Here is a 14,515-nt window from a genome sequence, read left to right on the forward strand (position 1 = left end):
GAAATTATTGGACATTTAAGGTATTGGGAGTTTGAAGCACTCATGGTGTTGGGATTTAATATTTAGGATTTTCTTTAATTTGTATTTCAATTCCTCCAAAACATTTTCAATACTTGCAATCAGTATTTGAATTCAGCAATTTGTCAAAATTTGGTTCATGTTTCGTAAAAGAAAATCTCTATCAAATCTACAAGAAAATCCTCAACCATCAGTCAATCCAAAACCATCTAAATATCAAAAAACCCAAGTATAAACCTCACATCTCTCAGAAGTTCAAGAGATCAGCAAGAAAAGGCTTTCGCTCATCAGCATCCTTCAAGATTTGCAAAGCCGCCCTCTCCTTGTTCAACTCCTCGGTCAACTTGGCAATCTTGTCCTCCTTCTCCTTCACAGCATCGTTTGGAAAGGGTATGTTCTTCTCACATGAATCCTTGATAACGTTTATTTGCTTACGAAGCCTTTTCACGTTGAGGCCAAGTCTTTCTGAATTCTCCAAGTTAAACTCCCAATCAAAGAGTATATCTGGAGTCACGGTATTCCTGGGTCTCGTATGCATATCACTCACGACACGCAAGATAATGCCTACTTGCTTGATTAAAGCATAAGCACGCCCAGGGTTCCTGTCAACGATCATATGACCGAACTTCTTCCATATCGTCTCATACAAGCGTTCATATCCAATGGGAACGCTGAATCCACCGACCAGTTCATGATACGGGAGTGAAGTTTTAAAGGGAGGATCGAAAGCGACCCCTGCAGTTGGATGTTCATACACTATTATACGGTTCTCGGTCACTGGAGTGGCTCCCACGACTAAAGCAACAGTTCCTTCGGTATTCTCCGCTGCTGTCTCGGTTTCTTATATCACTGAGGCAACAACCATCTGGCTTTCCATAACAGCAGTAGCGACCTTCTCATGGCCTTGAAATACAGGGATGGTTGTCTCTTCATCAATAACTCCGGAATGGTTAGAGTTATCATCGTTGGCTCCAGTATCCTCAACTTCGGTATTTAGCACCTAATACGAAGATTACATGAGGTTAGAGTCACGAATCCAAAGTAGATTATGAAACACAGTATACCATAAAGGAAACATCATCAAGGTTCATCATACTACATTCAAGGCACGAGAAAATAACATGAAAGTCATGAAAACACATTTTACGATGAGTCCGTCTGAAGAAACTGAACTCTGCCATGTACTAGGAGACGAACTGGGAGCAATATACAAGGAATCCGAGGATGGATCATATTCCATTCTCTTCGTATGGATGTCCTCTATGACATGTCAAAATTTCATGGCAACCCGATGAATGAGCAAGTAGATGTGGCCAAAATATTAAGTGATGCGTAATCTGAAAAAGTTCTGGAAGTCTCTCGGAAGTTTACTATTTCGGCTTTTTCAGGCTCTGAACGTGCTCAAAACTTAAAAATCTTCTTTTACGTTTCTATTAAAAAGCTGGGTTCTGAATTTTCTGACGACGAAATTCGACTAAGTTTTCATATATTCACATGGGTTCTCATTCATTCATTCACAAGTCAGCACTTTTATACTTCTATGAAGAATATACAGGATATATACTTACTTGAGGAGTCTCCAAAGTGTCCAAGGGGTTGGAGTTGTCCACATCAACGACAAGAGGAACATCACTTCCATCCGGCTCCGAATCTTGGGAATTACTTCCATTCCCATTCCCAAAGGATGATTGAATTCCAGAATTCTCCATCTCCATGGCGACATCCTCCTGTAACGTCCTCTACAATCAATATTTTCATCTATGAAGCACCACATTTGAACATGTGAAGAAATACTTACAGTTTCTTCGTCACTCAAATCAGCAATTGCTTGTTCAGTAGCAGAAAATTGAAGACCTTCAAGACTCGATGGAGTAAAATTCTGCAACAAAATTAACGACATTGGCTTCATGATTCCAATGTTAATAGCAATGAAAGTCACGGTGAAAAATATTGGGAACTCACCAAAGCACCAACTGGGGACTTTACGGTATTGGGTAACAGCTTATAACCTTTATGCCAGCCTTCCCCACCATGAATAACCGCCTCAGTCTCTGAGAAATATACACCGATTCGAGGTCGTATATTACGACCGTCCTGTGGTGGAATCCAATAATGTAATCAGAATACAGTTCTTATAATTTCGTGAAGATTATATGAAGAAACATACCTGAGAGCATCCTGGAGACGACTTTCGTTTATCACCAGAAAGATACTTCAATCTTGGTCGACTGGAAATCATCTCAGCCGAAGAAAGATCCTTGAATGGAGGTCTGGGAAATCTTACAAAGCCACGTAAACGCCCAAGTTGCTGGTCCCAGAATTCTACATAACCTGGGGTTACATAGACGAATCTATCAGAACCAGGAAACCAGTAGCTACTCCCTTCCACGTGAGTATGATCCAAATGAGTCCTGAGTTGCTCAACTGATGGCTTCCTTTTCCGTATGGTTGGAACACACTGATCCATACCCAGTTTTCGAGATGCTCTATCAATATTATACTCCTCCACTGAAAGCTCTCCAAACGTGACTGATAGAAAATGACCAGGAGTGCAACTCAACATGAAAGATCTTTCGCCATCACTCAAATGCGCACCAGACGTCAAACTCGTGCCTTCTCCAGTATTGAAAGTCATTGGCTGAGAAACATAATCAGGGACTGACACCCACGGGCGAAAATTGAACTCAGATTCTTCATCTAACACATCAATAAAACGTATTTTAGAACGAGGCTGCTTGGTGGACCAACGCATGATCCTAGCATTATCTTTCTCAGGGAAAGTATGGCACGCATCAATATTCGGTCCTTGCAGAATATTACGTGGAGTAGGTGCATAATTCTTAAAATGCTCCCACATCAAAGCTTGAAGAAACATCGTGTTGGCATAACACTCAATCTTCATAGAGCCGTTCGACACACTGGAGTCTATAATCAAGGAGTCCAGGTTGTAATACAATGAGACTAAGAATAAACTACCTATCGGGAGTTGCTCACCTTGATCCATCTTAATAGCAAAGGGAATCACAAAAGGCTTCAACAAGTTTCCGCTGTCTTCAAAAACGTCTCGAGACAACCATAAACATAAGAAAGCAGCAATGGGTAACATACTGTCGATGGGTTTATCAGAAACCTCATCTTTGGGCCACCAGTGTGTCAACCAGGAAGCATAGAATCCTTTACTACCAGCCTTATTCGCTTTCTCCATTGCAGCTGTCAAGACATGAGAAACGACGGTCTCCTCATCTGAAAGATCCCCAGGAATATTGCCCGTGATCGGGAGATGCATCAGAGCCGCCACGTCTTCCAAGGTAATGGTGAATTCTCCCCATCTACATATGAAAGTGTGAGTGGGAATGCACCAGCGAGCAAACAGAGCCACAATACCACTTGCGTCATGATAAATGAATAACTCTCCAGAAGCTTGAATAGCTCTCGTCACCTGCGCCTGGTCGAGCATAGTCCTCACATGAGGAAAACCCAACATATGCCTCGCCCAGCCGGCAAATTTCTCCAAAGGTCGTCGAGAAAGCTTAAACTCTATGATTGATGAGGCGAAGACCCCTCGTTCAAGACAAAATCGAATCACTGTCTTAGGAGTCACCAATTTCTTCTGAATAACAGTTCTGGGATTTATCAAAAGACGATACACTGCGGATTTCAAATGTTGCTCAGCTCCTGGGATATCTTCTTCAAAGAATGCATCATCTATGTTCGGGACATTCTTAATCCCAGGGATTTCGTCTTCGTCTCCCCTAACGGAAGTTTCATCCATGCATGTCTCATATCTGGAGATGTCATCATCAACGCACATCTCTTCCCTCGAGGCGTCGTCAGCTTGGGAATTGGACATCTTTGCTAAGTAGCTGAAAAGGTTCACACTACATTCTACTTCAGTATGCCGTCCAGATATAAATCAAGAAAATACGAGCAAAAATGGTAACTCTTAACTCTTACCTTTTATACTTCCACTAACAATAGTAATAGTAATGCTAGAGTTAACACCCCAAAATTGTTCGTCTCTTCGAAAACTGCAAAAAACGAACGAAACTTTATTTAATTTCCGAAACTGATTTTTCATGAAATCACGAACACAATTTCCATAATGTGAACATTCACACAACTGACCTATGAAGTTTACAACAATAAAATATTTCATCATAAATATACTGTCTATCTTCGAAGGTTTCTCAAAACCCACGTTTCTGATTTTTCAAAAAACAACAATTAATGCAACTTTCATATATAAATTCTCAAAGAATTTTATCTAATGAAAACGAATTCATGCAAATAAAATATATCATCATATTTTGCACAATATATGTCACGGCTGCATATACATATATAAAAAAAAATATTTTTCCTTCGTATCGTCGTTATTTGTCTTTAAAACGAAGGTTTATTTCAAAAAATATTGTGAAAGCTCACATCTCATACATATGATAAAGTTTTGTATTTACATGAAAGCTCATAAGCAAAATTTTATCACTGGACACAAGTTAATCATACATATTTTCCTTCGTGTCATCATTATTTGTCTTTAAAACGAAGGATTTTTCCAATTTCATGAAAATTCACTTCTTTTATGATGAAACCTTGGTATACATGAAATCTCATACACTAAGTTTTATCACTGGACCTAGGTTCATATTAAAAAAAAAATCTCTCCTAAATCAGGAATTATAATTAGTTTTCAAAACTAACGATCGAACGAACATACGTTTTCAAAAACGAGGGTTTTTTCATAAAACTCACACTAATATACACACATGTATATAACTTCATCATGATCAAAGAATGAACAACTCATGAGGATCATAAACATCAGCAAACAAACAAAAAAATACACGTACCTGGTCGGCCGGAATTTAGTCGGCGGCGACGCCCGGCTCCCGGCGGTCTTCTCCTGCTGCTGGCGTGAAGGTGATGAGATGGTGGAGAGCTGGTCGTGCGTGAGGGAAAAAAAAAGAGGATTAATCCCTTTTATATCAATTTTATTTCCAAAACCTAATTTTCTAAGGATTTCCTTATTGGGCCCGACCCGCGAATCCTAACCGACCACGGACTCGTCATCCAAACCAGCGGTTCAACACCAATTTATGTTCATCAAACGATGCTCCAATAATGACATTAAAGCCTTCATTAAGTCGTGGTTTGCTCATGCTCTCTAAATCCGGTAACGTCTCAACTTACGACTAAGTTCAATTGTTGGTATTATTATTTATGGCCGGAAAATCACCATTTAACGCTGACTGAGGAACACAGCCTTCCTCAGTAAGCAGGGGACTTAATGTAGATGGTGGATTTTTGATAAAGGCTAAATTCGTAAACTCATAATTATACGAAGCTCTGATTCAGCAATCAGACGTGAGTATCGAGACACGGGTCTCTCATCGGAATTCTCAACGGAGAGTACTTTCTCTCAGAGCACATGTAGATATGTAGTCTCACGACTGGACAACGACATATCTCATGAATACTGAATACTTTCAGTGACTATTTCTATATAGCATCACGAGATGGACGGCTCCTAGACAGCTTGAGTATAGAGCGATAACGTCTTCAGGAACAAACAACAAGTTTACCCTGACTATATAAAGGATATGACTTACCGGCAAGCTCGTATCAGGATAATTAATGCTCCTAGACAGCTTGCTCTGCTAGTATAGAGCCACAAAGTTAATTATTATTAATTAGAATAGCTCCTATTCCATGGTCGAATCCACTACTGGTCCCATGGAATGACAATAACAATTGTTCTGATTCTATGATCAAATCCACAGCTTGATCTCATAGAATAGCAATAACTATATTATCTCATTACTCCGACTTCATGATCGAACCCACAATTGGTCTCATAAATGGTAATAGATAAACATTAATTACTCTGATTCTATGGTCGAATCTACGATCCCACGGAATGGTAATGCTCACTTTATTATTCTGAATTCGTAGTCGAATCCTCAGCTGATCCTATGAATTAATAATAAACATCTTATTACTCAGTTTTGTGAATTATTCTTCATTGAATTCCACAATTAGTAATAAATAATCAACAACCGGGCGTCTGAGCTACCTCTAAGTAAGCCCCGATTCAAATGGTGAAGGTGTATCCAACGACGATACACTAACAGTCACCGCACGAACGAGTATTTCAAAAATACAACGAAACGATGAACCTATGCAAAATAGAGAAGAAAATAATAAATAATTAAAAATATTGACCAGAGTGCTGGGAGCACGGACACACGACCAACCGACTGTGTCGTAGTCAATCCCGCGCCAGTTTTATATTTTTAATACATTTTTATTATTTTTCATGATTCAATGAAAATTCTCTCATTTTATCAAATCTCCTTCGTCTCGAGGAAACTCCTCGGTTTCATGGTACTTCCATAAATCCATAAAAAATAATATAAAATTAAGAAAAGGAGTGTGGGGCGTGACCATTGGCCAACTGGCCCCACACCCACGGTTCCTTATTATTTTATTATTATTATTATTATTATTATTTCTCTAATTTCATGAAAAAACTCCTTGATTTCATGGTATTTTTGCACAAATCATCAAATAATAATAAAATAAATTATGAAAACTTGTGGGACCGGGCCTTGGCCGGCCGGCCATGCCCTAGCCGGTCCCACACACCCTTTTGTTTTATTACTAGTTTTCCCTGAATTTATCAAATTCCTTGATTTCATGGTATTTCTCTCAAATTAGGAAAAATTCCCTCAAATCATCAAAAATACCTAAAAAATATTAAAAAATTATGAAAACTCGTGGGACCGGGCCCAAGCCGGCCGGTCATGCCTCCACGGTCCCGCACGCCCTTGTTTTTATTATTTTAATATTTTTTGCTTCCCTGAACTCATGAAAACTCCTTCAGTTCATGGAAACTCCCTAAATTCATCAAATTTCTCAAAATTCATGAATTTTTCATAAAATCATCAAAATATTATAAAATTAAGGGAACTTGTGGGACCGGGCCCTAGCCGGCCGGACATGCCTTCCACGACCCCACACACCCTTTTTTTATTATTTTAATATCTTTTGCTTCCTTGAACTCATGAAAACTCCTTCAATTCATGGAAACTCCTAAAATTCATCAAATTTCTCAAAATTCATGAATTTTTCATAAAATCATCAAAATATTATAAAATTAAGGAAAAGTCACCACGGGACCGTTGTCACGACCGGCGACCATTTCTTGACCACGACGGTCCCACGCCTCCTCTACACTTATTTTATAATTATTTTTCATCATCTCATGGTGTTTTCCTCAGTTTCGTCGAAACCCTAATTTTGGCATATTTTCTCGAATGGATGCTCAATTGCACGCCAGAAAATATCAAAATTCTCAGGACTGAGACGCGGATGCCTTGGGGACACGAGCACGTTATATTGACCGACCAAGATTGGATCTTTGGCTCACGGAGGCCGGTCCCATCAATTTTCACAGTTTTGACCTAATTTGCACAATTGCTTGTATTAGGTCCAAAACTCTTCCAAACACTTTGGATTTTCATGAAGTGATCGTCAGGAGGTCACGTGACAACCCATGTCAGGTTTCATGACTCCATGGTCGGTCCCTTGCCTCGTCATAATTAATTAGGTTTTCTCACCTAAGGCTCAGACGAGCATTTTTGAATAAATGATTAAGCCAGCATTTAATCATTCTTCCACCAAAAAATCGTCAACTCTTCAGGAGTTCTTCGTATTTGCTCACGTGAGCATATAGACACTACATGGTTGATCCACAGTCCCACGTAGTCGCTCCCTCCTTCGTTCCATGGTTAAACTTCTGACGAACCATGAATTGATCATCAATTGATCAAATTAGGGTTTCTGAATCCAAGGATCATCATTCCAGATTCCAACCTTAATAATTTTATGACGGCCTCATGGTCATTAATTTCATTAATTATGATCGGTTCAACGACCAGTATTCTAATTAATATTTTGGTACGCTGCCAATAATCCATCAGATGAGCAACACATGCTCAGACGATCAAATATTCAACAATTCATCACATGAGCAGCACTTGCACAGATGAGGAATATTTGCTCAATATTGGTTCAACAATCAATATTCAACGATCCATCGAATGAGCAATACTTGCTCACTTCATCGTAAGAACTATACCTCTGTCTCATGACATGTTCAATTCATGAGTTTTAGAACATCATGTTCAACTCAACGACTACATGGACTCATCGTCCCATCAAACCATTGAGTCATCAATTGACTAACAAACCATGAGACGTCAATCGTGTCACTTGGGGGGATATCACTTAGGGTTTTGGTCTGGCGGTCTACGGCACGTGTGTTCAAACACACGATGGAATGTGATCAAGTCGTGCAATCAGTTGAAAGAATTCACGAGGTAGTGGGTGGAAAGTCGACCAATTATCCACACGTTGAGGAACTACTCTCAATTGAGCAATTCCAATCACTCAGAGCTTATCGTATTCGGAATTCACACACCCACAATCTTTGATTACCATTGATTCCACACATTTCTCAGCTTCCCTCCTACAGATCAACCCATCCTCTCTCGTGACCGAATTTACTCTGGAACGGTCTTTGTCTTGATTTAGGTCGGATTACTACAGATTGATCTCTCGAATCTAAAGCACCCCCTTTGCAGCGGTGCATCTGTATGAGTTTTAACATTTCGCTCGGTTCGAGGAGTCTCCTCCGTACGGTCGCCTCCTCAATTCCTTAAAAACCAGCAAATCGTTTTTCCCCATCTACAGTAATCTAAACTCTCATTCCAATCATTGAGACATTCTCAGAGGACGTTATATAGCCGTTATTCACAGACTGTTTCACGTCAGAGATAATTCTCAAAGTAATTGAAACTTTTCATGACTTCCGTCACTAGGTGAAGATAAACTTGATCAAAGCGAAACGCTTTACCAACACACGATTTCGAGAAAAAGATAAGTAGTGAATACTCAGCTCGAAATGTCAAATGTGTATGATCCAGTCTATATAGCATACGACTTTTTGTCTCATAAGAAGTAGGAGATAGAATAGATCGAATTTTGAGTGATAGATAATTTCAAGTCTCCACATACCTTTTTGTTGATGAAGTTCCACGGTTCTTTGAGTAGATCTTCGTCATTGTATGATGAATCGCCATGAAGTCCTTGAGCTCAACTATACTTTTCTATCCTAGTCCGAGACTTAGCTATGTAGACTATAAATCAAGACTCATAGTTTTGATCACTAACATTGACAAACATGCTTGATATAGCAACGCATGCGAGGTCGACCGAGCTATGCTCTAACAATCTCCCCCTTTGTCAATTTTAGTGACAAAACTATTAATACATATGGAATACAAAAAGATAAACTTTAGTGGCTCCTATTCCATAGTCTAATCTTCAACGTTCCTTGAAATCTTCGTCCTTCCAAGTACTCCAATGATCCCAAAGGTTGTAATTTTAGCACCACCGTTGTTGAAGATCCGTAGCTATAACAATGAGAGAAATAGAGATTCTCGATCATTATTATACAGTATCATAGTATCATTATGTAACATCAAAGTCCAATTGCATCAGGACTTTAACAACAATACTATGGTGATATGTATCACTCCCCCTTAGTCAATACTCCATCTCGATCATGGAAACCACTCCCCCTTACACAATGATCCGAAAACCATATGTATTTGTAGTGTGAACTACATTATTTCACCCCCTTTTTGTCAATAAAATTGGCAAAGGTAAAAGAACGGGATCATAATGAAATTTCCACAAGAGACATTTCATAGACTAAAAGAAAAATACATACCAACTTAATTTAGATGCAATCATAAAGCCGAAGCTAAATACATTCATCAAGGAGTTTTAAGATACAAGATAACCCCTATAAAATTCCACATCCGCACACCCCGCAAGATATTACCATTAAGCACAAGTTCAAAAGAACTCTCCCCCATTTGATGTCATTCCCGAAATAACAACAAGAGTGACCTTAATTTCGAAATAAAAGAAGGATTTTTTAATAGGACACCAAAAACCATGGAAATGATTTCTATATCAAAACTCAACCAAATTAATCACAAGTAAACCCGTGATTAATTTAATCGGAATACGCAACTAAATCAAACCACAAAAGTGATCAATTTAATTGATTGTGCTCAACATAAGAAAACTCACGGAGCTACGACTAAGATAACCACACGGAGATGACTACCTTAATCGTTCAAATACTCAACATAAGGAAAACATTACGGAATATACGACTACATCAACCAACAAAACATGATTAGTATAGTCGTTCATATACTCAACACAAGAGCTTGTGGAATATATGACAAACTCAACTAGATTAATTACAAGAGAACCTATAATTAATCTAATTGGAATACACAACCAAACTAATCACCGAAGCAATCAATTTAATTGTCAAATGATTTTGCTCGACGAAAGAAGACTTTCGGAGCAAACAGCTAAATAACCAATCAAGATGATTAATTTAGTTCAAGAATTCTCAACATATAGCATCTCATGGAACAACCAACAAGGCCAATATTAATCGACATAGTTGTAAGGTGCTCAACATAAGATACACAATGGATCCTTCACGGTAAAACATAACAAAATGGATCAATGAAGATCAATACCGTGGATAACATACAAGGATCTATTCTATTTTCCATCACTATTTGCATAACGACATAATAGACTTTATCCTTATCAAACAAAAGATTTCATCATATTTTCCATCAAATAAATGACTGCATAGGCATAACTTTTGTAATTGTCAAAAGTCCATTCGTCCTTTCATCAATACGAATATCAATTTATGAACGTCTTTACTTTTGACACAATATGGGACCTTCAAGTTCACGGTCCAAACAATACATATCCCATAAAAATATTGCAATACTTCAAAACAGATTAATACTGCAATAATATCATCCTCCAAATATTTTTAGAATTTAAAAACCAATAACCTAAAAAAAATAACATAGGAAGATGAAAACAAAACTAGCTATGTGTAGTCACATTCTTCGCTATTCAAAGCACTAGTTATTCTTCCAACTAATCCAATAAGAAGACATACTAGGCAAAAATTCCTTTGAGAAATTCTTTATCATTCCCGAACTCCTTGTTATCGACAACCATCGGGACATAAGGTTCACGGAGATAAGTGTCAATACCCACGAACTGTCTTGGCTGAAGAGGTCGAATTAGGGTCCTCTGAATTTCCAAAGATTTAGACACGAACGTCTTTATTTCATAAATCTCCCTTCTTATTTCCTTTAACTCATCAAGAACATCGGGAAATTTCTGAGAGTTAGAAGGAACAACCCTGGGTTTTCTTGTATTCCTTCTTCTTCTTTTCAGGGACATAGAAACATGAGATTTCTCTTTTTCCTTGATTGAAGACTTAACAATCATGTTGACATTCTTTCCATCTGACGACATAGTGCTTTGAGAACGGTTATGAAGAAATGGATTTGTGTGATGGAATCACTTAACTCACAAGCAGTCTTATTAAGGATGTCAAAAGGAAAAAGGAATGTAGGGTTCGAAACCTATTGACAGGTTCGTATACGCCCAATTCTAAAACCCTATAAAGAGTAGAATTGTCGATAATAACCCTTTCTTTTATTTGATAGACAAAAAATAACAAATCTAAGAAAAGAAGGAAAAACTTTTCTGAAGCCTGGATCAACACTCAATCTTGTCTCTTTTCGAACAAGCACATAAGACAAGATTTTCCCAACAACACAATCAAGTTGTGTTGCGATGAACAACGATTTGTCCATCTTTTTCCTCATGGGAGGAATCCTCTGATCTCTGTCTATCAAAACGATTTGACCATATTTTCTTTTCAGATGGTCTTATTCTATCCTTGGAAACCAACTTCTTAGACGAAGATAAGATCCTACATACCTCGCGGTCTTCTGAGCAAGTTTCAGCTGCTAATCGATCTGCTCTTCGTTGAAGTTTGCTGGCGTGCCTTATTTGGTGCTTGTATTTGTAACACCTTGATAGTTCGTGTCCCTTCATCGAACAAAACGAGCACGTCAATCTTGGATAGTATTCAGGCATCTGAGATGTGCAAGCAACTATACATACTGTTGATCCTGAAACATCACTGATAGGGTTTCCAGTTATCGGATCAGTGAATCTTCCAGCTTGATTGGGTTTCCCCCTTCTCCGAACCCATTGAGGTTGATATATGTATTGCTACAAGTATCAAAATCGATGTTTTCACAAAGAAGCCCTATACTTGATTTCCTATCTTCATCAGAATCATAGGTTTCAGACATTTTATCAAGTGTTACAGCTAGACCTTTGTTCCCAGTGTATTTTCTACGATTTTGGCTTTCGTTAGCAAAATGGCCAAAACCCTTACACTTAAAGCACTAAGGCATGTCCTCGTCATCAGCCTCGTCAGCATCCCTGTTTTTAGGAGGTACGCGACCGTGAGGTTTGTCTGATGACTTAGGTTTGTCTCTTGAAAACCGTTTACTTCTCTTCAACAGAAGATCCCTAAACTGTCTTGTGATCAAGGAGACTGATTTGTCAAGATCTTCATCCGAAAAATGATCCTCAGACTGATCATCCTCAGAGACATGAACACTTTTACCTTTGACAAGTAATTTAGTATTCTTTTGTGCTTTAAAGGCAACATCCTTACCGACTTTGGATGTATGCTCATGGTCATAGATCTTAAGCTTTCCAACCAATGTGTTTCTGGAAAGTTTATCGAGGTTATTCCCCTCAGCGATGGCATGCTTCTTAGACTCGTATCTAGATGGCAGCGATCTGAGAATTTTCATCACAATGTCCTTTTCAGGAATAGTCTTACCCAATGCAAAAGATGCATTAACAATTTCAGACACTTTGTGATTAAACCCATCAAATGTTTCTTCATCTGCCATATGAAGGTTCTCCCAATCGTAATTAAGGTTTTCAAGCCTAGCATCCTTTTCACTGTAGTTTCCTTCAAATACAGTTTCTAAGATATCCCAAACATCTTTAGATCTAGTGCAGTTTGTCACATGATGCTGAAGATTTGGGGTAATGGCATGTAGGATAGCATTCAAACTGTCGGAATTTTGCTTTGCAACAGTTATCTCAACATCGGTGTATTCACCAATAGGTTTGGGAACGTTTACATCACCAACTGCCACAACGGGAGCATCATAGCCATTAACCACATATACCCATGATTGAAAATCACGCGATTGAAGAAAAGATCGCATAAAAAATTTCCACCATAAGTAATTGGAGTCATCGAAGACTGGTGGTACGTTAATAGAGATATCACCTCTGTCCATAGAGTCATATCGCTACAAACACAGACTTGTTAGATCTTAAACTTGTTTGCCTGCTCTGATACCAATTGAAAAATCGGGGGGTCTAACAACACCACCCAATATTTCTCTTAGCAATATGTATGGACAAACTCCAATATACTTTTTATGAGAATCAACTAGACAGTTAGACTCAATCAGTAAAAAGATATATCAAAGAGTTTATATCCCAATCTCTCGATTTGATATTTACTCAAGCAAATGGAAATCTGCGAGTCTTTATCAAAGAGAGATAACTTGGAAGGTACCAAAGACCAATGTCCAAGGATCAATCAATATCAATAAACAACCAAAGGTTGGATTTCCAATTGATGATCTTTAACGCACAACCTGTATTATTTCAATTATATAAAATATAATGCGGAAAAGAAATAACACAGACTCCAGAAGTTTTGTTAACGAGGAAACCGCAAATGCAGAAAAACACCGGGACATAGTCCAGATTGAATACATACTGTATTAAGCCGCTACAGACACTAGCCTACTACAAGCTAACTTCTGACTGGACTATAGTTGAACCCCAATCAGTCTCCCACTAATTAAAGGTACAATTGTACTCCTACGCCTCTGATCCGAGCAGGATACTGCGCACTTGATTCCCTTAGCTGATCTCACCCACAACTAAGAGTTTCTGCAACCCAAAATCGCAGACTTAATAATAAACAAATCTGTCTCACACAGAAAAGTCTATCAAAGGATAAATCTGTCTCCCACAGAAAATCCTAGGTTTTGTTCCGTCTTAAGATATAAAATCAAGGTGAACAGGAACCAATTTATAATCCGGTCTTATATTCCCGAAGAACAACCTAGATTAATCAATCACCTCTCAACAATCCTTCTTGACTACACAAGCGGTTTGTCAAGGAATCACAAACAGTGATACGAAGATGTTTGTGACTTCTTTATCATGCCTATCGGAGAACTCTCACGATCTCAGGCCAATCAAAGATTATACTCGTACGATAGAAGATGCAAGATCAGATCACACAACTACGATAAAAGTAGTATTGGCCTGGCTTCACAATCCCAATGAAGTCTTTAAGTCGTTAACCTGGTTTTAGAGAAGAAAACCAAAGGTTAAAGGAGAATCGAATCTAGCGAGCGCACTAGTATCACACAGACATGTGGGGATTAGTTTTGCACAATGCTAGATGTCT

The sequence above is a fragment of the Papaver somniferum genome, chromosome 5, assembly GCF_003573695.1.
Source record: "Papaver somniferum cultivar HN1 chromosome 5, ASM357369v1, whole genome shotgun sequence".
Classification (NCBI taxonomy): Eukaryota; Viridiplantae; Streptophyta; class Magnoliopsida; order Ranunculales; family Papaveraceae; genus Papaver; species Papaver somniferum.